We start from the raw sequence: 25,667 nt of genomic DNA, 5'->3' as shown, positions 1-25,667 counted from the left end.
GTGTGAGTACTTTTCACTTCTGGAGGTTGATCACCCTAGTCGGGGGCTGCATAGATATGAACATATCATCTCCTGTGCTTGGGAATAATTGCTACCATATTAAAATGAAGCAAAGAGCCTTTGACATTTTAAACCTCTGTGTATGTAAATGATTATTGTTGAACAACTGCTAATTATTTATCATTCAGAAAAGAGGAGAGAGACAACCCTGGCTACACAACCTGACTTTGGGGTTACACAAGACGTCTGAGCAACCAATCACCAAGCACCAGTGTTGTCACATGGGAGGAAGAGTAAACCACATGCCCCCATACCTGGAAGTATAAGGTATTAGTGTTCACTTTCAGTAGTGAAAGGAAAGGTAGCAATCAAGGAGAATGTAAATATGATCAGGTGGGGAGTGGGCAGTTAAGATAATTATTTACTTTTCTGGGGAAAAACACAGGTTCACTTAAATATGATTTATATAGCTAAGAATCATTTTATTATAATTAAAATCAGTTTAGAAGAGCCCTGAACAAGATAATTTCCACTTCACAAGTCTAGGGATATCCTTAGCTTTCCATTGATTTGACTGGTAAAGGAAATGTATAGTTTCATATTGATTTGTCTTGACAAATGTTGCTCAAAAATACTTCAACATTTAATTTGCTTTGAACATTTGCTTATGAAAACAGAAACCACAATCATTATTAGAATTTAGTTTTTTTGGAGAAAATATGTCCATCCTTTTCCTTTTTTTTATTTTTCTTTTTTATTGCTATCGTAAAAAATCAATTTGACCCAATTTAATACTAGAACATTGACTGAACATTAAAATTTTTTTTTTTTTTTTACATAAAGACACTTTGGGTTTAGTATGGGCAACTTTCAGAGGCAGGTTTTGTAAGGAGAGGAGAACTTAGACAAAAGGTTGCTGTTTTTTTTTTTTTCAAAAATCTTAATCTAAATATTGAAATGCCACACTAAATGGTTTAAGTCCGATATCTGGTTTATTTTGAATATTAAATGGGTAAAACAGCCAACACATTTTAGAAGTCCAACATCAGCCCCTTCACCAAGGCATAGCAAAATATAGGCTTGACAGTCTGGTGACTCAGGCATAACTAATGATTTAAATTGTGTTGCAGCATAAACACATATATTAATTTATCAGTACCTAATTAACCTTGAAAAAAATGTCATTTTGGACATGCTTGGCTTGCAGAAGCTGCCTACTTACTAATCAAATGCCCAACAGGGAATACACCGACATAACAATGACATTCATTTAAAAACCATCACCCACTTCCAGCCCCAGGTTTCATCTTCATCTACCTTTAAAAACAAAAAATTGCACGAGATTTACACAACTTTGACTGAGGATTAACAACATTTGAAATTCATTAGACTTGGGTGAAAGCTATTTGAATCTTGTGTGAAAACATTTATAAATAAATTCCTAAGAGTAGTTATTCATGTCTTTTTTTGCTATCAAGTAAACATGATTGTGTATTCAATTTAGGTTTAAATAAGATAATGAAACATTTTGGAAAAAATATACAGCTTAGAAGTCCAGCACTTGAAACCAATATCGCAAATATCTCCACAGCCACCATGTATTTCCCTTTAGTGCTCAGATAGGCCGGGATCATGGCAATCCAGACACTGCAGAAAACCAGCATGCTGAAGGTGATGTATTTGGCCTCATTAAAACTGTCCGGTAATGTCCTCACCATGAAAGCCAGAACAAAACTCACAGCTGCCAGAAACCCCATATAACCCAACACAGAGTAGAACCCGATCACGGACCCTTCATTACACTGAATAATGATCTTGTCCTGAAAAGAGTGAGAGTCCATTTCCTTAAAAGGGTGAGAAGAGGACAACCAAATAATACATATTATTACTTGAATGGATGAACACACTGGTACTATATAATTGGGCAGTTTGCTTCCAAGCCATTTCCTCCAGTAGCTGCCAGGTTTGGTGGCTTTGAAAGCGATATAAACCATGATTGTTTTAGCAAGAAGAGAAGAGACAGCTATGGAGAAGATGACTCCAAATGTCATGACACGCAATATACAGGTTATATCCAGTGGCTGACCAAGGAACAAGAACACACAGAGGAAGCTCAACAAAATGGAGACAAGAAGAACAAAACTCAGATTTCTGTTATTAGCTTTGACGATCGGGGTGTTCAGATAGGTAATAAAAATCCCCTTTATTAAAACAGTCACAATGCAGAGCACAGCAGAAACTGTTAGGAATACTTCAGAAATGCCATCAGTGTAGGAAAGGAATTCAAATTGTTTTGGAATACACCGATCTTTCTTCTCATCGGGCCATTCTTCCTCTGGACAATTCATACAGTTCTTACTGTCTGCCAAGAGTAATAGATATAACACAGATTAATTTTTATTCTAATTAATTAAACAGTCATTTTTGTAGGAGCAGTGGGAATGTAATTTGTACATAAGCAAGACAATCCTGAAGGAGCTACTGAGTGAATAACCCCCCTGAGACTAATCTGGTGTATGGACTATTCATATTATCAATTTAACCACTCTGCCACACTCCTGACAATGAGCTAAGTTGAATATGTAGTTATATTACCACCAACCACTCAGATCAGCTTAACCGCTTACTGACCGCCTCATATAGGAGTATGGCGGCACAGTGGCTCTCCTGCACTGGATCACGTTATTAGATACGGAATCCAGCACTTCCGGGTAGGGGCCGTGTGAGCGCATGACAGCCGCGCCGGCTATTCTGTCATTAGAAACAGCACAAGCCGATCAGTGTGTCCCGGACAGCCAATGGATGACTGTTGGCACCTGATGTTCGGCGAAGAAGATGACAGGAGAGAGCTATCTGACTGTAAGCAACACAGAGCTCTGTCCTGTCAACTGGGATGTGCCAGCTTTTGTCTCTCTGCAAACAGGGAATAAAAACCGGCACATCCTTTAGTAAAAGCATCTCACAGTGAATGTACCAAGCTCTGTTAGGCACACATTTAATCCTATGATCGCCCTATATGTTAATCCCTTCCCAGCCAGTGTCATTAGTACAGTGTCGGTGTATATTTTTAGCGCTGATCACTGTATTAGTGTTACTAGTTCCCACAAAGTGTCAGTTAGTGTCTGACCATCTGCCATATTATCACAGTCCTGCTATAAGTTCCTGATTACCACCATTACTAGTATTACAAGTTTAAAAAAAAAAAAATCAGTATACATACTATTGTTTTAGATGCTATAATGTACGCACAAACTAATCAATATATACTTATTGGGATGTTTTATCAAAAATACGTAGCAGAATATATATCGGTATAAATTTAAGAAGAATTGTTTTTCTTTTCTTTTTATTAAATTTGTTTTATATCAGAAAGTTAAAAATTATATATATATATATATATATATATATATATATATATAATATTTGTAGCACTAAGCCCCGAAGGAGCTGCTGGTTCGATTGGGCTTACTGTTACCTTATTCACCTCGAGTTGCGTCTTGGGGTGTCCTGTGGTAGATGGCCCAGAAACTTTAGAGACTGACGACAGATCCGCTTAAAAGGATTTTTATTTGCAAAAACGTAATTAACAAACAGTCTCTTAGTATAGGATTAGAGCGTTAGGAGGAAAGTTCCGATTTTTACTGATGGATTTTGTCTGAAACTGGTGTTGCATAAACACGATAGGACAAAGTTGTCGGAAAATCTGATCGTTCAGAACATGATGACGTTTGTTAGTTGCGAAGGGACTATGTTGCGGCTAGTAGCCAATAGCTTTGGTCTCGTAATTTGATCTGAGCATGCGTGGCACTTTGTCTGATCGTAATTCTCTTCAAAGGATCGGACAAAGTCCGATCAGACCAAGTTGTCGGAAAATTTTATATCCAGCTCTCAAACTTTGTTGGTCGGACATTCCGACAGAAAAAGTCCGATGGAGCCCACACGCGGTCGGATTATCCAACAACATGGTCCGATCGGACATCTTCCGTTGGAATTTCCTAACGTGTGTACAAGGCCTTAGTGTCAAAGGCAATAATAAAGGACTTGCTTACTTCGACTAAATTCAGAGAATAGCCATTCACAGCTGGATGTTCACTCTAGTTCGATAGTCCCTCTCTCACAAGGCCTAGCAGCCAACAAGGTGCTTAAATCAGGAACAAGTCTCTTCACAGACATGGTTGTAGAACATGTAGGAAACTAGAACTTGTAGAACACTCGTGTGATACATGGATCTTTTAGCCGGTTTGCAGATACTCAAGAGATTGGATTCACTTAGGTACTTCAGCCCTACCAGGCTCTTGCTAAGAAGCCAACCCATGCGTGGCCTTCTTCTGAAGAGTCCTCCCCTGGATAGCTAGGAAGTTGCTGGGCCTCTCAACGACCGGAGACGGCACTGGACCACCTCGGAATCCTTTCTTTAGTTTCCTTGCTTCAGCCTAGCCAGCCCCGAGACATAAAGTTGGGTGGATTCGCACCCTAGGCAATAACCTTGCTGGGGGCTGGTCAGGAGGACCAGGACCATGGAGTCAGAACATACTTCTGGACTGGAACCCTGAACCACGTGACATCCACATCTTAAGTACCCTCTCCCAGAAAGCACAGCCAGAGTGACACTCCCACTGGGCTGGCTCCGAGAGAAAGTAACTTTAAAGCACCCAACCAGACTGTATTTCCATGCCTGCCAGAATAGACAGTGCCCCCTATGGCCAGGAGGAACACCCTATAGTCCAGTCAGACTGATGCTGAGGTCCAAATTTGGAACAATTATACCCAAACCAAACTGCAGTTCAGGTGTAACGTTAAATTTCAAAAACATAGCGCGTGCTCTTCAGGAGCCGGCGCTACATATTTATAGTATCTCACAAAAGTGAGTACACCCCTCACATTTCTGTAAATATTTTATTATATCTTTTCATGTGACAACACTGAAGAAATTACACTTTGCTACAATGTAAAGTAGTGAGTGTACAGCTTGTATAACAGTGTACATTTGCTGTCCCCTCAAAATAACTCAACACACAGCAATTCATGTCTAAACCACTGGCAACGAAAGTGAGTACACCCTTAAGTGAAAATGTCAATTGGTCCCAATTAGCCATTTTCCCTCCCCAATACCATGTGAGTCATTAGTGTTACAAGGTCTCAGGTGTGAATGGGAAGCAGATGTGTTAAATTTGGTGTTATCACTCTCACTCTCTCATACTGGAAGTTCAACATGGCACCTCATGGCAAAGAACTGTCTGAGGATGTGAAAAAAAAATGGTTTCTCTACATAAAGATGGCCTAGGCTATAAGAAGATTGACAAGACCCTGAAACTGAGCTACAGCACGGTGGCCAAGACCATACAGCAGTTTAACAGGACAGGTTCCACTCAGAACAGGCCTTGCCATGGTTGACCAAAGAAGTTGAGTGCACATGCTCAGCGTCATATCCAGAGGTTGTCTTTGGGAAATAGAAGTATGAGTGCTGCCATCATTGCTGCAGAGATTTAAGGTGTGGGGCGGTCAGCCTGTCAGTGCTCAGACCATATGCCACACACTGCATCAAATTGGTCTACATGGCTGTCGTCCCAGAAGGAAGCTTCTTCTAAAGATGATGCACAAGAAAGTCCACAAACAGTTTGCTGAAGACAAGCAGACTAAGGACATGGATTACTGGAACCAAGTCCTGTTTTCTAACTAGACCTAGATAAACTTATCTGGTTCAGATGGTTTCAGGAATGTGTGGCGGCAACCAGGTGAGGAGTACAAAGACAAGTGTGTCTTGCTTACAGTCAAGCATGGTGGTGGAAATGTCATGGTCTGGGGCTGCATGAGTGCTGTCGGCACTAGAGAGCTAGAGTTCATTGAGGGAACCATGAATGCCAACATGTACTGAGACATACTAAAGTAGAGCATGATCCCCTTCTTCGGAGACTGGGCAGCAGGGCAGTATTCCAATATGATATGAACCCCAAACACACCTCCTAAAGAAGCGTAAAGGTGATGGACTTGCCAAGCATGTCTCCAGACCTAAACCCTATTGAGCATCTGTGCGCAAATGGAAGATGGACAAGTGCAAGGTCTCTAACATCCACCAGCTCTGTGATGTCATCATGGAGGAGTGGAAAAGGACTCCAGAGACAACCTGTGAAGCTCTGGTGAAAAGGCAGTGCTGGAAAATAATGGTGACCACACAAAATATTGACACTTTGGGCCCAATTTGGACATTTTCACCTAGGGGTGTATTCACTTTTATTACCAGCGGGAATCTGGGAGATATATATATATATATATATATATATATATATATATATATATATATATATATATATATATATATATATATATATATATACAGTATATATTATTTTATATTATTATTTTATGTTAATTAAGTTTATATTATCATATATATATAATGACATATACATATAATCATAGCCCCAATATATATATAAATACCCTTTATAACATAAAACATAGCTTTCTTTTAACAAATACATTTAGAACACTTTTTTTGTCCTCAGACACACTTGGTGGCTGAAGATATTACCTATTTTTACCCAGTAAATCATTAGAATTCCCCAATCAATGGAGAGTGAGCCAAACCTTCTGGACTGAGCTTATGATAATTTTATGAGCTTATTGTCCCAAAATGGTATAAAGGTTGTGAGTTCCCTAAGGAAGGGATCACAGACTCATACACCAGATGCACCCCTGATCAAGAAGTCTGCTGATATTTGATCACTCCCCTTCTTGCTGGACCTTGTGACTGGAACCACTTGATGTGCTTATATACTGGCGGACATCTTCCCCTTTAAAGCTGATTGGTAAGATACAGATCACATAGATTCCATTTCATATTCTCTCTCAAAATTGTAGGGATTATATTTTATAGTTTATGTATTGACATTTAGGCCATATGTCATTGTAGCTGTGTTTAAGGGAATTCAGACAAACTTATGTATTGACATTTAGGCCATGCATCATTGTATTTGTGTTTAAGGGAATTCAGACAAACGTATTTATATCAATTTATATTCTGTGTTACCAGGGAGAGTTCTATTGCTCCATTTAATTTTAGCATCTCTGTTGGTTTAATATTTATTTCAAATTGGCAATATTGTTCTGTTGACTTTGTGAGACATACTTTGGATTCCTTCCGGCCGGAGAAATTCAGAAGACTGTTTCCCTGAGCGGCAAGGGTTATTGCGTTCTTGAATATAAAGTGTAGATTACCGCACATATTTTCCCAACAGATCAATTTGGGCTCCCCTGAGTAAATTGAAATATTTAGCTATATCGTTTCATTGCTGTGTTAATGTTTTGATAATGTATTTGTGAAATATCAATCACCAGAAAATCTTAGTTCTGTATAAAATTGTATTAATATACTCGTTAATTAATAAAAAAGTCAAATTATTTACTTAATAATTTTGTTGGGAGATATTTATATCTTGGTAAGAAAACCCCATAAATTAAAAAACTCAGGAAAGGATTGTGGTATGTACTAATTTGGTTTAAATAATCTTTATTTATTTTCTTCATTAATACATCTTTTATATAAAACTACTACAAGTATACAACCTATATATCAAATTTCATCAAAAAAAACTTAGATGCTGAAAAACAAGACTGGAGCCCAGGATATGACAATAGTGAGCATTTATCCACTCTCATATTTAACAGTAATCCTACTTCGATTCTTTACCTTCTCTCCTATCCCCCTCCTCCCCTTTCTCCCACTTTCAAAAAAAATAATAATAATACATTTTTTATTAATACCCTAGGCCATTTTCCCTCCCCTTTCTCCCCCTCCCTCCCCTCTTTCCTCCCACGTACACATCCTACAATCCTATATTGGGTATCCCATCCTGTCCAACCATGGTTTCCACATTTTTACAAATTCTTTCAGATTTCCTCTCCTTGTATATACTACCTTTTCCTTCCATACTGTTTCTGTAATTAGGTTCGCCCAATTCCCTACCGAAGGGGGTTTCTCTGCCTGCCACCTCTGTGCTATAAGCTTTCTTGCCTGAAACATACACCTTGCTTTAATTATATATAGTGAGCATCCTATTCCTTCCGGCAGACCCAGCACACATAATCTGCCCCCCCCCCCCCCAATTCCCACTCTATAAGTTTCTTTCAGAATATCAATGATCTCTGACCAATAGCGGAACAGTTTGGGACACCTCCAGAACATATGGACCAGGTCCCCGGTATCCTGACATCTTGGGCACCTATCATCCGCTCTCCACCCAAAACCAAACAGTCGCTTTGGGGTATAGTATGATCTATGCAACAACATCAAATGTGAAACCTTCTGAGCGGGCGAGATTGAGATATAATGTCCTCCCTCCAATATCCTCATCCATTGCTCATCCGAGAATATCCCAAATTCCTCCTCCCATTTCCCTCTACATTTAAGTTTTTCCGGGCTTTCTATATTCCCTTCACATATATATGGGTAAATTTCTGCTATAAGTCCTCCTCCTGCCTTTTCTTGGGAATTTAATCTATCATAAAAAGGGGAATTATTCCAAACTGGTCCTTGTTTATCAAATTTTTTATCTAAAGCATGTCGAATTTGCAAATATTTATAAAATGAGTGTTTTGGTATACCAAACTCTACTCTCAATGCGTTAAATGTTTTTAATATGTTTCCTTCATATAACCGGGCCAGTTTATCAATCCCCTTTATCTCCCAAACTCTATATCTTCCAATCAGTTCCAATTCTGACAAATTTCCATTGTTCCATAAGGGGATATATTTGGTCAGACCTCCTAACCCTTTTACCGCATTTACTGCCTTCCAGACTTTAAGGGCCAGTTTTATCGTGGGTATTCTGTGAGTAAATGAATTTGCCTCCAATACCTCTACTATTGTCTTATGGGGTGTCCCTGCTGTCATTAATATCTCATTTATTCCTCCCTCCCCATCCTTGCTTATCCCCAGGTGTTGCAATTGAGCTGCTAAAAAATAACTCCTTGGATGTGGCACTGCCATCCCTCCTTTCCTAGTTGGTAGCTGTAAGGTCTGTAAACTAATCCTTGGCACCCTCCCTCTCCATATAAGTTCTCTAAATAATTCTTCAATTTTCTTAAACCATTTTTTATCTACCCATATCGGGGAATTATGCAGCAAATACAGCAACTGAGGCATGCATAACATTTTGATCAAGTTACATCTCCCTGCAACTGATAATGGAAGCTTCTTCCATATTTCAATTTTACTTTGAATTTGGCTACCAGTGGAACTATATTATCACTGATATACTTGTTAGGATCTTTTTTAATAATTATCCCTAAATATTTTATTTGTTCAACCACCTCCATCTGCGGGACCACCAACAAACTTCGGTTCCCTTGTGAATCCACCGGCATCAGGGCTGATTTTTTCCAATTTATGACCAATCCCGTAAAACTACCAAAATCGGCCAGGATATTCATCCCCTGTCTGAGGGACTGCTCTGTGTCCCCCAGAAACAGGAGAACATCATCTGCATACAATGCAATTTCCCCCCCCCCCATCCTTTTCTGGAAGCCTTCCATATTAATGTTTGACCTAATTGCGATGGCTAATGGTTCCATTGCTAGAGCAAAGATCAGGGGTGACAATGGGCACCCCTGCCTTGTTCCCCTCTCTAATAGAATCTTATCTGAATACTCATTATTGACCCTGACTCGGGCGCTGGGACCATTGTATAGGGTTTTTACCCAGGCAATAAACATAGGACCAAAACCAAATGCACCCAGTGTTTGCCATATGTATCCCCATTCTAAACTATCGAAGGCTTTACCCTCATCTAGAGCCATAACTGCTCTTTTCCCTGCATTTTCTGTTGGCAGCTGTAAGTTAAGGTATAGCCTCCTGACATTCATGCTAGTGGATCTACCGTTTGATCGGGATGTAAAAGTCTTGTGATAATTTTGTTCAATCTGGCTGCTAACACTTTTTAGCTAATATTTTGGCGTCAGAGCAGAGAAGAGAGATAGGTCGATAGGATTTTGTATCCAATGGGTCCTTCCCCTCCTTATACAAGACAATTATAGTTGTTTCAGTCATTGATTTGGGTAACTTCCCTTCCTCCCTTGCCCAGTTTAATACTTTGAGGAGCTCTGGGAGCAATAGTTTTCCATAATATTTATAAGTTTCCACTGGCAGACCATCGGGTCCTGGGGATGTCTGATTAGCCATTTCTACCACCGCAGATTGAATTTCCTCTAATGTTAATGGAGCCTCCATTATTCCTTTCTCCTCTTCAGTGAGGGACGGAATTTTGATATTTTTAAAAAACATCTCCATTTCCTCGTCCTTTGCCGCCCCCTGCGATCTATACAGCTTCTCATAATATACTCTAAAAGTGTCTATTATCACTGAACCCTGTGTTGTAATTTCTTTCTCCATTCTCCATCCTGACTGCGGGGACGGCGGACGGCGAGGAATTGATCCTCACCAAATGTGCCAGCATCCTCCCAACTCTTTCCCCCTCCCCATAAGCAATTTGTTTCTGAAACAATCTTTTATTCTCTGTTTTCCTAAAAATCACCGCTTTATATTCCTGTTGTTTTACTAACCATGTATTTTGTTTCTCTGTGGTGGGGTTTTCCACATATAGTCTTTCAGCTTCCATTACTTTGCTTTTAACACTATTCTCCCATTCCTTTGATATTTTCTTAATTTTCGCTACCTGTTGGATGAGAATTCCCCTAAGCCCCTGTACACACGGTCGGAGATTTCCACAACCAAATCCGTCGGATTTTGCCTGTCGGATTTTGTCCGTCAGATCTTGTCCGAAACTGTTGCATACACACGGTCGGACAAAGTTGGCAAAAAATCAGATCTTTCAGAACGAGATGACGTAATAGAACTAGTAGCCAATAGCTTTGATGTAGGAATTTGATCTGAGCATGCGTGGCACTTGGTCCGATCAAAATTCTCTACACATGATTGGAGTATGTCCGATCGGCCCAGTTGGTCGGGAAATATTTCCAACATGTTGGAAAATTGGGTCCGACGGAGATTTGGACGGAATCAGTCCGATGCATACCACACACAGTCGGATTATCCGACGACACGGTTCAATAGGACACATTCCGACGGATTCTCCAACCGTGTGTACAAGGCTTAAGATAGGCTTTTAAGGCATCCCATATCACTCCTCTTACTGCAGTGACTTTATTAAATTCTACAAACTCTTCTAACTTAAGTAGTACCTCATCCGGTTCACCAATTACCTCAAACCATACTGAGTTCATCTTCCATATTCTGGGGGTTCTTTTTCCCTCTAAGTTTACTGATACTATCAATAGAGAGTGGTCAGACACCCCCCTGGCTTGATATACTATATCCCTCACTACTCGATTTGCTTCCTCATTGCCTAAAGCCAGATCTATCCTTGAGAGTGAGGAATAGGAGCTTGAAAAACATGAGTATTGCAGTGCACTTGGGTTTCCGCACCCTCCACATGTCAAACAGCCCCCCTTCCTGCAAGAACCGAGACAGTCGGCTCTCGTCTCCCAACTGCGTATGGCTTCCTGATGGAAACCTGTCCTGATTTTTATTGATAACCTCATTAAAGTCCCCCACTACTATAACTGGAATCCCAGATTTACCCACTATAAATTCCAATAAGCAGTAAAGAACATCTAACTTAAAAGGAGGAGGAATATATACATTTGCTAATATATAATCCCGGTTCTCTATTACACACTGCAAAAAAATATATCGCCCCTCTTTATCTATGCTGATCTGCCGACACGTAAACGCTACTTCTTTCCTTACCAACACAGCCACACCCCTTGAATAGGAGGTGTGGACTGAGTGGAATTGATATTGATATTTCTTACTTCGATTTTGTAACTTGGTTTCTTCAGTTAAATGCGTCTCCTGTAGGCAGATCAGCTGTACATCACATTCTCTGAGGGCATCAAATACTGCTGCTCGTTTAACAGGTGAACCCATCCCTCGAACATTCCTTGACCCAATATTCAAAACTCTAGTCTGCATACCTTAAACAGTCAATACCAGGAAAACAGATAACAAAAATACCCTTACAAACAAAGTAGTAGTATCCCTGAGAGGCACAGAGGGACTGAGGAGGGGAGGCGAGAGAAAGGGAAAAAGGAAAAAAAAAAACAATTTCTCTTTCCCTGGTGGGGGGAGGGGGGGAGAGGAACCCCTTTAAACAAAAAAATCACTGTATGCCTGTGTAACACTTTGTATATCACTGTAACATCCTGTGTTAATCTCCCCATCAGAGTAAAAGCTATAGGTTTTCCCTCTACTCGTGTTTTCATCATGTGTTTTATTTTTAAATCTATTTTATCAGCTGCTTTTGTGCAAACTACCCCATTACCCTGCATCTTATATCCTTTTTTACTACTTAAACCCTCCCCCCTTATACCATTCTAGGTTACCCCAAGGGGCTTTTCCCGTGACCAATACATACCAACCTGTGCAATCATACCCCGCCCCCTCCCCACTTTCTTTCCCTAAACAAACCCTACCCCCCTCCCTTCCCTCCTATCCCTCTCCCCTATTCTCCATTTATACACCAACCATTTCTTATTTCTATCCCTCTTTCTCTCATTCATTAATTCCCTATTATGCTTATTATTGCCCGCCAAACAAACATTTTGTACTTAGTACTTTAATCGCATCATATCCCCGAATATCCCCACATTCCCCTGTATACTTACATATTTATATACCCCCCCCCCCCAAAAAAAAAGAAAAAAGAAAAAAAAGGGGGGGGGGGAAGGGGTGGGAGAGGAATTTCACTTCCTCCCTAACTGACCCCCCTTTTCCTCCACCCAAGTTGTTGCGCTTGTCGGGGAATCAAAAAATAAAGTCTCTTCCAGTGCTACTACACGGAGTCGTGCTGGATACAGCAAAGCATATGTGACCTCCAGTCTCTGAAGTTTACGCTTAACTTCTATAAATTCCGCTCTGCACTTCTGCAAATCAGGCGAAAAGTCAGAATAAAACGATATTTTGGCTCCCTTATAAGTAATACTTCCCATCTCTCTGGCTTTACGAAGTAGGACTGCTTTATCTTTATAATTCAAAAATTTTAATAACATAGACCTAGGATGTCCTCCCCATAATGGTATTCTAAACGGGACTCTGTGTGCTCTCTCTATTGCAAATTGTTGGGAAAAAGTTTCTCTTCCAAACACTTCAATAAACCATTTCTCCAGAAATATGATTGGATCCGAGCCGTCACATTTTTCCGTGATACCTACCACCCTCACATTATCCCTACGGAGTCTATTTTCCATTTCATCCAGTTTTCCTTCAAATTTCCCCATTTGCGCTTTTAACTCTTTAACCTCATGACTTAATGGGTACATCTCATCTTCAATCTGACTGATTCTCCCTTCGGCTGCGGTTATTCTATCAGCCGTTTACTGAAGTTCCTGCCGCATCATAACTATTTCCTCTTTAATACCTTTTGTTTGGTCACATAGTTCAGTCAGCGATTGTTTACAAATATTAACTGCCCTCAACACCTCTTTTAACGTCGGTTCACCTTCTCCTTCTACCGAGGGGGCCAGCGGGGATGGTTGTTTCAGAACTTCCAACTGCCCAAGCATTCTTATTAGTTACGCTCTTTGTCCCCGTCGTAGTTACCTGCCCTTGACTCTTTCTGTCCGTTAGTATTTTTGTTTGGGCCCCCTTAGTTGGTGTATGATCTCGAGTATGATCATATTTTTCCAGCTTTGCCGCCACTGCTGCCGCCCCGGATACTGCAATGGGTTGGGACCCCTTCTCCTTGTCTTTATCTTTAGCTGATCTCAGTGATTGAGTTCCAACATTCTCCTGGCTGACGTGTTCCCCCCCACCCACTCCTCCATGCCGCCATTTCTCTGTCCCGCTAGTATCCCCTCCTTGGGGGGGGGGAGAAGAACAAAAAAAAACAGGGGGGGGGGGGGGGGGTGGGGGGTCGATATTTCCTTCAAAAAAATAAATAAATAAATTGGTCAGAAAAAAAAGGGGGGGGAGCCAAAAAAAACCTCTCTCCCTCCCTTTTCTCCCTTCCTCCCCTATATCAAAAATTATTAGCGGACTTATAGGAGGCTATTTATTTGCTTTAACCAATCAGCAGCAGCCTTGCCCATTGAAAAATGACAATGTGTCCATATACCATGAAAGTCAATGATTATTTTCAGACTTTTAGCAGGCTATTTATTTGTTTTAACCTAGCAGCAGCAACAGCAGCAGCATTGCTCATTGAAAAAAATAGCAATGTGTCCATAACAATGTGTCCATATACCATGAAAGTCAAAGATTATAAGCAGACATTTAGCAGGCTATTTATTTGCAGAAGCCTTGCCCATTGAGAAGTAGCAATGTGTCCATACACCTTGAAGTCACCCACTTCACTTTCCTGCGCTCCTTAACTCCTCTCACTTTTATCACCTTATCCATGGACGTTTACAGCGAGGAGTATTGGATGCCTGTAAGTACCAGCTGACATTATTAATGCCCCGGTAATCTCCCTGCGGCTGTCTCTCTGATTCCCCTGTATTCAGTACCTGAGCTTCGGCATTCCGCTCTGTTCTCATCCCCGGACACAAACACTACGCCAGCATGTCTCCTCTCTCCGTCCTCCCAGCTCACCTCCACTCGAGATCTCGCGGGATTTGCGGAGGGTCGAGATCTCTCCGTCACTCAGCCCCGCCGACAAGTGCACAGCAAGCCGCTGCAGCCTCCGCAAACCATCCAAGCGTCTCTCCAGGAACAACGGTGGGCAATTCAGATACTCTGTGTAAAGGACTTGTGAAAAGGCTTACAAGTATGCACAGGTCCTCCAGGTCCTCCAGGGGCACTCAGGACATTCAGAGGCTACATCGCCATTGCCATGCCTAGCTAAACGGCCATCAATTTGCATACGGCGGGATGAGAGCACACACCTCTCTCACACCTCACTCCTCACACACTGCCGCCATCACCATCCGGCCACGCCCCTTCTCCTGCTCTAATTTACCGTAACATTGGAGGCACTGAAAAATAAAACACTGAGGCCGCGTACACACGGGCGGACTGTTCGCCCAACCTTGTCCGCTGAACAGTGTTTGGGCGGACAGTCCGCTCGTGTGTGGGCTTTCAGCGGACAGTTTCAGCGGACAGTTGGACGGACAAAGTCTTTCGGAAATTCCGAAAAACTGTCCGCTGAAACTGTGTTTGAGCGAACAGTCCGCCCGTGTGTGGGCCTGTCCGCTGTACTTTCGAAATGAGCGGACTGTTCCCGCTCGGAAAGTCCGCCCATTTCGAGCGCGTGTACAGGTAGGCGGGGCCCGCGAAGGAGACGTCGCGGGCTCCGCCGCCTGGAATGGGCTTAAAGGGGAACCCCAACGCCGAAAAAAATCGGCGTGGGGGTTCCCCCAAAGTCCACACCAGACCCTTGTCCGAGCACGCTACCCGGCCGGCCAGGAAAGGGGGGCGAGCGAGCGCGCCCCCCCTCCTGAGCCGTACCAGGCCGCGTGCCCTCAACATGGGGGGGTGCCTTGGGGAAGGGGGGGCCGCGCGCCCCCCCCACCCCAAAGCACCTTGTCCCCATGTTGATGAGGACAAGGGCCTCTTCCCGACAACCCTGGCCGTTGGTTGTCGGGGTCTGCGGGCGGGGGGCTTATCGGAATCCGGGAGCCCCCTTTAAGAAGGGGGCCCCCGGATACCGGCCCCCCACCCTATGTGAATGAGTATGGGGTACAATGTACCCCTACCCATTCACCTGTGAAATAAAGTACAAAAAAAAACACAACACAGGGAAAAAATATTTTATTGCACAGCTCCGGGGGTCTTCCGTCTTCGGGGGTCTTCTCGCCGGACTCCTCCGCTATCTGTGTGTAGCTCTTTTACTAGCGGAGGAGTCCGGCTTTCTTCCTCCCCGCCGCCGGCCTCTTCTCCCGACTTCGGGGGTCTTGTCCCCCTCTTCGGTTCTTCTGCCGGGCCACCGCGCCTTCTTGTAGCTCTTTTGCAGGCGGTGGCCCGGTCTTCTGTCGCCGCTGCCTTCCGTTCTTCTGTCGCCGCCTTCGGTTCTTCTGCCGGGCCACCGCGCCTTCTTGTAGCTCTTTTACAGGCGGTGGCCCGGTCTTCTGTCGCCGCTGTCGTCGCCGCCGCCTTCCGTTCTTGTTCTTCTTCTTGTTCTTCTTCTTCTTCTTCTCCTGGAGATGTTGACTCGACGAGCTCTCCGGCCGGAATGCCAGAGCCGCGCTGTGCGGTCACTTATATAGTGACAATGGGGCGGTGTCACATGGTATATGTCACATGGGTCGGTCACATGGGTTGATGTCACATGGGGACTATGACATCGTAAGGGGGCGGGGTCACCATGTGACCAACCCATGTGACATATACCATGTGACACCGCCCCATTGTCACTATATAAGTGGCAGCGGAGCGTGTCCCTGGCATTCCGGCCGGAGAGCTCGTCGAGTCAACATCTCCAGGAGAAGAAGAAGAAGAAGAACAAGAAGAAGAACAAGAACGGAAGGCGGCGGCGACGACAGCGGCGACAGAAGACCGGGCCACCGCCTGTAAAAGAGCTACAAGAAGGCGCGGTGGCCCGGCAGAAGAACCGAAGGCGGCGACAGAAGAACGGAAGGCAGCGGCGACAGAAGACCGGGCCACCGCCTGCAAAAGAGCTACAAGAAGGCGCGGTGGCCCGGCAGAAGAACCGAAGAGGGGGACAAGACCCCCGAAGTCGGGAGAAGAGGCCGGCGGCGGGGAGGAAGAAAGCCGGACTCCTCCGCTAGTAAAAGAGCTACACACAGATAGCGGAGGAGTCCGGCGAGAAGACCCCCGAAGACGGAAGACCCCCGGAGCTGTGCAATAAAATATTTTTTCCCTGTGTTGTGTTTTTTTTTGTACTTTATTTCACAGGTGAATGGGTAGGGGTACATTGTACCCCATACTCATTCACATAGGGTGGGGGGCCGGTATCCGGGGGCCCCCTTCTTAAAGGGGGCTCCCGGATTCCGATAAGCCCCCCGCCCGCAGACCCCGACAACCAACGGCCAGGGTTGTCGGGAAGAGGCCCTTGTCCTCATCAACATGGGGACAAGGTGCTTTGGGGTGGGGGGGCCGCGTGGCCCCCCCTTCCCCAAGGCACCCCCCCATGTTGAGGGCACGCGGCCTGGTACGGCTCAGGAGGGGGGGCGCGCTCGCTCGCCCCCCTTTCCTGGCCGGCCGGGTAGCGTGCTCGGACAAGGGTCTGGTGTGGACTTTGGGGGAACCCCCACGCCGATTTTTTTCGGCGTTGGGGTTCCCCTTTAAGCCCATTCCAGGCGGCGGAGCCCGCGACGTCTCCTTCGCGGGCCCCGCCTACCTGTACACGCGCTCGAAATGGGCGGATTTGCCTCCTCCTTACGTGGGCGAGTCCGTTCATTTCAAAAGTTGAGCGAACTGTTTGGCAAACAGTTTGCTGAAACAGTCCGCTCGTGTGTGGGCAAGTCCGCTCATGCAAATTTTGAGCGGACTGTTTGCCGAAACTGTTTGACGAACAAGGTTGGGCAAACAGTCCGCGCGTGTGTACGCGGCCTGAGATCTTAATTAAGATTCCATACCACACTCAGAACAGTATGAAGTCAGCAGTTTGGCCACATCCTCTAAAACATTCTGCAGAGGGGAAACCCTCATTTTATACAACTTGGTAGGAGTAAGGTAAGAATGATGAAAAATTTGAAGCTGAATAATACGGTCTTTATAGGATATATTGTAACTGAGGATTTACCCCTTTCTTTAATTTAGATAGATATCTTTGGGAAGTTCACTATAACTTTAAGCTAGTCGATTATCTTGTAATTAACAGATTCAATTTATCATTATTATAATACCCACAGATTTAATGTGGATTGGAGTGGACTGCCTCATCTATCTCCCATAGCCCCCATCCAGACAGTTGAGTGGTGTTAATGATTTTATTATATTTGCTGTGGCTTATTACAAGGTTATTCATGTAAACTTTTCCATCATATTAAATTAATGGTTTTCATCTTCGTGTTTTTTTCTATTAATGTATTGTATGATTGTACAAATAACTGCTCTCACGAAGAAGTAGATTCTTTGTTCATAAAACATGTTGGGAATGTATTGTATTCCTTTCATTGATCCATCCAATGATATTATACTTTGATGTAAAAAAATATTGTACAGATTATAGCAATGGTCATTGCTTTTGAATAATAGGGTATACATGGAGGTATCATAGAGTAGAACGTTAACATACATCAGTCTTTTTACAGGGTTTTATTATGATCTGATAATACAATGTTAGCCGTGACACTTGTTTTTACCTGTAAAGTCCCATATTTTTTTTTACTTTTTACACAATATACCAAGAATGTTGGTACACCCCATGAGGGAAAGTCGATGGAATTCATGCATCATGAATTTCTTTGTAATCTCAAAAAATACACTGGGGGGTATTTACTAAAACAGTATCAGTATCATAAGCTCTGCATAGAAATCAATTAGCTTCTAGGTTTTTTGTTTAACCACTTGCCGACCAGCTGCTGTCATTATATGGCGGAAGGTCGGCTGTCCTGCGGGCATCGCTATACCTGTATGACGGCTCGTGCAGACGCAGTTGCGGGCAGAGCTTTCTTGCTCCCACTGCATGCTGCAGGAGCGTGCCCGTGAGTCAGGCGGACTCAAAGTCAGCCGGCGACCCGCGATCGCCTAATACAGAAGCAGAATGGGGATCTGCTTTTGTAAACAAGGCGAATCCACATTCTGACAGGGGACATGCCAGAGATCTTTTGTTCCCAGTGATCGGGGAAAGTGATCTCTGTAATGTCCCAGTGAGCCCGCCCCCCCTGTAGTTAGAACACGCTGAGGGAAAACAGTTAAGCAGTTAAACCATTGATCACCCCCTAGTGTTAACCCCTTCCCTGCAACTGTCATTTATACATTGATCAGTGCACTGATCAATGTAATAATGTCACTGGTCCCCAAAAAGTGTCATTTTGGGTCAGATTAGTCTGTCGCAATGTTGCACTAAAAATCGCAGCTCACCGCCATTACTTGTAAAAACAATAAAATAAAAAAAGGTCTTTAAATCTAACCCATAGTTTGTAGATGCAGTAACTTTTGCACAAACCAATCAATATAAGCCTATTGCAATTTTTTTAACAAAAATATTTAGAAAAATATATATCATTCTAAGCTAATGATGTTTTTATATATATATATATTTTGGGGATATGTATTATAGCAAAAAAGGGGAAAAAAATGTTTTAAAAAAAAAAATTGTCGCTCTTTGTTTGTTTATAGGGCAAAAAATAAAAACCGCAGATGTGATCAAATACCACCAAAAGAAAGCTCTATTTGTGGGGAAAACAGAACATCAATTTTGCCTGGGTACAGCATCACATGACCACGCAAATGTCAGTTAAATCGATCTAGTGCCGTATTGCAAAAAAATGGCCTGGTCTTTAACCACGACCAGCGCACGCCGATGTACGTCCTATTTTTGAAGAGGGACATCTCCGTAACAGCAGCAGCTGCTGCCACAACCGAGATATCAATCTCTTCAGGCGCCGGTCGTCTGTACGATAACGGTGGTCTCCGCGGCAGATTCACTGCAAAATCACCGCTATCGGTGGCGGGAGAGGTGCCACCCCCTCCCGCCACCCTCCCGAACCTTCCGCCGCTTACCGGAGCCATCGGTAGCGGCGGAGGCGATCGGGTCCTTTTGCTAGCTGGGTATGGAGACGAGTGAGGCTAAGATGGCCCCCACTCGTCTCTATACCATAGGAGGGCGGAAGCGACGTCAAAACGTCACTTCCGCCCACACCTCTTAAAGGTATATTTTTTTTAAATGTCATTTTTTTTGTTGCATTTTAGTCCAAATATGAGATCTGAGGACTTTTTGACCCCAGATCTCATATTTAAGAGGACCTGTCATGCTTTTTTATATTACAAGGGATGTTTACATTCATTGTAATAGGAATAAAAGTGATCTATTTTATTTTTTTTTTTTAAAACAGTGTAAAAATAAATAAAATCAATTAAAATAAATAAGAAAAAAATAAAAAGGTTTTTAAAAACACCCCGTCATGACGAGCTTGCGCACAGAAGTGAGCGCATACACATGTGAGGTATCGCCGCGATCGGTAGAGTGAGAGCAATAATCCTAGCCCTAGACTTCCTCTGTAACGCAAAAAATGCAACCTGTCGAATTTTTTTAAATGTCGCTTATGGAGATTTTTGAGGCTAAAAGTTTGACGCCATTCCGCGAGCGGGCGCAATTTTGAAGCGTGACATGTTGGGTAACAATTTACTCAGCGTACCATTATCTTTCACAATATAAAAAAAATTGGGCTAATTTTACTGTTGTCTTATTTTTTTATTCAAAAAAGTGAATTTTTTCCAAAAAAAGTGCGCTTGTAAGACCGCTGCGCAAATACGGTGGGAAAAAAAGTATTTCAATGACCGCCATTTTATTCTCTAGGGTGTTAGAGAAAAAACAATATAAAATGTTTGGGGGTTCTAAGTAATTTTCTAGCAAAAAAAACTGTTTTAAACATGTAAACACCAAATCTGAAAAAGAGGCCTGGTCCTTAAGTGGTTAAGGGGGCAAATCCTTCCGGTCCTCAAGGGGTTAAGCTTAATTGTACAAGCTGAGGTTACAGGCTAATTTGTTTCTATGCCCAGCTGCACCAGATTATGTGTGCTGCTGTTTTAGTAAATAAAACCTGCTACATTATCTAGTTTAAAATACTACCTGCTTCACCTCTCCTACATTGCAGTCTTACCAAGATGCTTACATACTATCCAGTAGGGATGAGCTTTGAGTTTGAGTCGAACGTAAGTTCGATTCGAACATCGGCTGTTCGATTGTTCGTCGAAGATCGAGTGGCGCATCATGGCCCATAATGCGTCAGCGCAGTGGTTTGCTGGCTGATGATTGGCCAAGCATGCACTATGACCCACATGCTTTGGCCAATCACAGTGCCGTGAGCAAACAGAACCATAATTGGCCAAAGGCAGGGTGCTTTTGGCCAATTATGGCTCAGGGGGTTAAGTACACGCCCCACAATATATAAGGACACCTGCACATCAGCCCTGTGTAGTGTGTTGCTGGCATTATAGAGAGATAGATAGCGAGAGAGGGAGAGTGTGTCATTTAATTTACTTTGAGGAGGCAGTTTCTTCAGTTAGGTAGATCTCACTGCAGACTGTTCCTGCTGTACTATATCTAATCTACTTCAGGCAGGCATTTGATCCAGTTTAGCTAGATCTCACTGCAGACCATTCATGCTGTACTGTTTCTAATCTACTTTAGGCAGGCAGTTGATCCAGTTTAGCTAGATCTCACCACAGACCATTCCTGCTGTACTATTTGTAATCTACTTCAGCAAAGCATTTGATCCAGTTTAGCTAGATCTCACTGCAGACCGTTCATGCTGTTGTTCTGTTCCTAATATACTACAGGAAGGCAGTTCATTCAGTTAACTGCAGTATATTCAGTATGCTTATTCCAGTTTAGCTAGATTTCGCTGCAGACTGTTCCTGTTGTTCTGTTTCTAATATACTACAGGCAGGCAGTTCATGCAGTTAGCTGCAGTATATTCAGTATACCGTATCCAGTTTAGCTAGATCTCACTGCAGCTGTTCCTGTTGTTCTGTTCCTAATATACTAAAGGCAGGCAGTTTGTTCACTTAGCTGCAGTATATTCAGTATACTGTATCCTGTGTAGCTAGATCTCGCTGCAATCCGTTTTGTTGTTCTCTTCCTAATATACTACAGGCAGGCAGTTGATTCAGTTAGCTGCAGTATATTCAGTAGTCAATCCTGTGCAGCTAGATCTAGCTTCAGACCATTCCTGTTGTTCTGTTCCTAATATACTACAGGCAGGAAGTTCATTCAGTTAGCTGCAATATATATTGAGTACTGTATCCTGTGCAGCTAGATCTCACTGCAGACCATTCCTGTTGTTATCTTCCTAATATACTACAGGCAGGCAGTTGATTGAGTTAGTTGCAGCATATTCAGTACTGTATCCTGTGCAGCTAGATCTCGCTGAAGACCATTCCTGTTGTTCTGTTCCTAATATACTACAGGCAGGCAGTTCATTCAGTTAGCTGCAGTACATTCAGTATACTGTATCCAGTTTAGATAGATCTCACTGCAGACCGTTCCTGTTGTTCTGTTCCTACTATACTACAGGCAGGCAGTTGATTCAGTTAGCTCCAGTATATTCAGTACTGTATCCTGTGCAGCTAGATCTCACTGCAGACCATTCCCGTTGTTCTCTTCCTAATATACTACAGGCAGGCAGTGTATTCAGTTAACTACAATATATTCAGAATCAGTATATACATATACATATACATCCCAGCTTTGTGCAGCTACATCTTACTGCAGGCCATTCCTGGTGTACCTATTTAAATACATTACAAATAAATCAAATACAGTATGTCTGGAAGGCCAACAAGGAGAGGAAGACACTCACAGGCCACTAAAAGAGGGCAAGCAGGCTCTGTGTCTACAGCCAACATTTCTGGTCGAGGACAAGGTGCATCCTCAGAACGTGGCCTGGGGCACGCTTGTCCTTTTTTTTCAGCAGCTGGCCGTGTTGAGCCACAACACGCAGAAGAGTTGGTATAGTGCATGACCAAGCCATCCTCATCCTCTGTCACCCAGGCTGAGTAATTTGCATCGGCTCAATGTCATCAGTCACTCCTTCCCTAGTTCCAACAACATGCCCTGAGGAGTCCCCTGAACTGTTTTACCACAGTGTTGGGTACATGCTGCAGGAGGATGTGCAACGTTTTGAAGGCTCTGATGATGGTACCCAGATTGAGGAAGGCAGTAACTTGAGCCCAGAGAGGGGGTTCCCAAGAGGGACAACAAACTGGCTGTTGTGTTCCCCCAGCTGCAGCATACCGCCAGGTTTGCTCCAGTGACGTGGAGGGAGGGGATGATGAGGTCACTGACTCTACATGGGTGCCTGATAGGAGAGATGAGTAGGAGGAGGAGGATGAGGGGGAGGCATCTCCAATGAGGCAGGATGCCCTCCAGGGGCCAGATTAAGGGCAGCCATCCAACTGCCTCACACTGCAGAGCTCTTCATGTGCAGGGCACTGCTGACTCTGCGCGTTTTTCCAAAAGTTCTTTGATGTGGGCCTTTTTTGAGATGCATGCAGCAGATCGTACCATTGCTGTTTGCAACATATGTCTCAAGCATATCAAGCATGGCCAAAACTCTTGGGCACGACATGCTTCACCAGACATATGTCGAAATCCCATGCAGTCTGTTGGCAAGTGTACTTAAAAGACCCACACCAATGAACAAGGTGGACCTCTCCTTGCTTCAACCCCACTGAAGGTGTAGAGTTAGGTGTGCCAAGTACTTGTGGGCAATCTGCTATTGCTACACCTATTTCCGAATGTAGCAGACAAATTTCCCTACCCCAGTTTCTAAACTTGCGAAAGAAATTCAGTCCCAGCCATCCACATGCCCAGTGGCTGAATGCTAGCTTGGCTAAATTGCTAGCGCTCCAACTGCTGCTTTTTCAGCTAGTAGACTCTGCCCCCTTTTGTGAATTTGTGGAATGTGCGGTACCTCAGTGGCAGGTGCCCTAATGCCTTTTTTTTAAGGAAGGTGATTCCGGCTCTCTACCGTCGTGTGGAAGGCAATGTCTTGGCCTCGCTGACAGGGCTGTCAGCAGTAAGGTTCATATTACCGCCGACTCATGGTCCAGCAGGCATGGACAGGGACGTTACCTATCTTTCACTGTGCACCCTCTTGGCAGCTGGGAAGGATGCAGGACAGGGTGCAGTATTGTTGGAGCTTGTTCTGCCACCATGCCTCCAAAATGCTGCTAGTGGTGATTCTGACACACCTCTCCCCTCCACCCCCTCCTCTTCTTCTTCCTCCATGGCCTCTTCCTCTATAGATTTGTCCTCGGAACCAGAGGTGCTCCGTAGGCATGTAATCAGCTACACAAGCACTTAGGCATAAAGATGCCATGCGATGCTTGAGCTGGTGTGCTTAGGGGATAGGAGCCACACTGGGGCAGAAATCCTGTCAGCTATGAAGGGGCAGGCTCAGAGGTGGTCGTTGCCATGCCAGCTTCAGGCAGGAATGGTGGTTTGTGACAATAAGAACCAACCTCCTCTCCGTCCCCCGCCAGGGACACTTCACCCATGTTCCCTGTTTGGCTCACGTCCATAATTTGGTGGTTCAGCGGTTCTTGTGCAGGTAGTCTGGCTTACAGGATCTCCTGAGGCTGGGCAGGAAAGTCTGTGTGCATTTCCGCAGGTCATATAATACCAGTGCACAGCTGGCTGATCTCCAAAAGGAATAAAACCTGCCCAAGAACCGCCCAATCTGTGACATGCACATCAGATGGAGCTTAACGTTGGCCATGCTGCAGGGGCTGCACACACAGCAGAGGGCCATCAATGAGTACCTGTGCGACTATGGCACCAGGACAGGGTCAGGGGAGCTTGACTTTTTTTGCCATGCCAGTGGCTCATGATCAAGGATGCATGCACTGTCCTCTCACCACACGAGGATGGTGAGCAGTGACAGTGCATGCATCAGTGATACTGTCGCTCTTGTCTAGCTGTTGGAGCATGCGCGGTGTGGAATAATGGGCATGGCACTTGAGGCAGAACAGAAGGAGGAAGAGGATGATTCCTTATCTCTCAACATTTTTATCCAGACAGTGTTCCTGCAGGCCCGCCGATCACACAGGAAGAGGAGGAGGAGGATTGTGTCAGAATGGAGGCAAAGCCTAGCACTCAGCATCAGCAGCAGTCTTCAAGGGATCGTTTACAGTCCCCAGAAACCCATGGGCTTGTACGTGGATGGGAGGATGTGGCTGCGGATCAGGTCATCCTTAGTGACCCAGAGGACTCCAGACCGAAAGTCTCAGCAAACCTACACTGCATGGCCTCCCTGATCCTGCAAAGCCAGCAAAAGGACCCTCAGATTCGTAGTATCAAGGAGAGGAATCAGTACTGGCTGACAACCCTCCTTGCTCCACGTTACAAGGGTAAGGTTGCGGAAATTATCCAGCCATCGCAGAGGGAGCAGAAGATGAAATATCTTCAGAAGGCCTTGCAGAAAGGTTTGTGCAACGCGTTTCCAGAGCCTGGGAGTTTACAATTCCTGGTCCTGGACAACGTGTTGCTGAGGCTTCGGTCAGTCACAGAAGGAACGGTGGAGAAGGTGGCCATTTGACAGATGCGTTTAGACAATTCTTTAGTCCACAGCCCCAAAGTCTGATTGGTTCCAGCAACCATCGCCAGCGTCTGATTTACATGATGCAGGAATACCTAGGGGCAAGATCAGACATGGAGACCTTTCCTACCGAAAATCCTCTGGGTTACTGGGTCTTGAGGATGGATCACTGGTCAAAGTTTGCACAGTATGCAATTGAGCTACTGGCCTGTCCTGCACCCAGTGTTCTCTCGGAATGCACATTCAGCCCTGCTGGAGGCTTTGTAACCAATCACAGAGTGCGCCTGTCCACCAACTCGGTTGATCATCTCACCTTCATAAAAGTAATTAATTCTTGGATCACCAGCTACCAAGCACCTGATGCTGATGTAACCGAATATTTTTTTTATGAATATGAGATCCCTTCAAGACTGCCTATGCTGATGCTGAGTTACTATACTGTTATTCTGAGTGACTATCCTATTCCTCCTCAATGTTCATGT

General features: G+C 44.0%; 1 pseudogene across 1 annotated transcript in view; it reads right to left on the bottom strand.

The window, feature by feature from the left end:
- Positions 1-1,148: 1,148 nt before the first annotated feature.
- The window catches only part of LOC143940036 (vomeronasal type-2 receptor 26-like), a 162,577-nt pseudogene continuing 138,058 nt past the window's right edge, over positions 1,149-25,667 (bottom strand). Inside the window, exon 6 of the transcript XR_013263818.1 lies at positions 1,149-2,362. The product of XR_013263818.1 is annotated as a vomeronasal type-2 receptor 26-like (transcript). The remainder of the gene's footprint in view (positions 2,363-25,667) is intronic.

The sequence above is a fragment of the Lithobates pipiens genome, unplaced genomic scaffold (genome assembly GCF_037356315.1).
Source record: "Lithobates pipiens isolate NorthernLeopardFrog02 unplaced genomic scaffold, aLitPip1_a1.2 Scaffold_3, whole genome shotgun sequence".
Taxonomy (NCBI): domain Eukaryota; kingdom Metazoa; phylum Chordata; class Amphibia; order Anura; family Ranidae; genus Lithobates; species Lithobates pipiens.
This window is presented reverse-complemented; position numbering and strand designations above follow the sequence as displayed.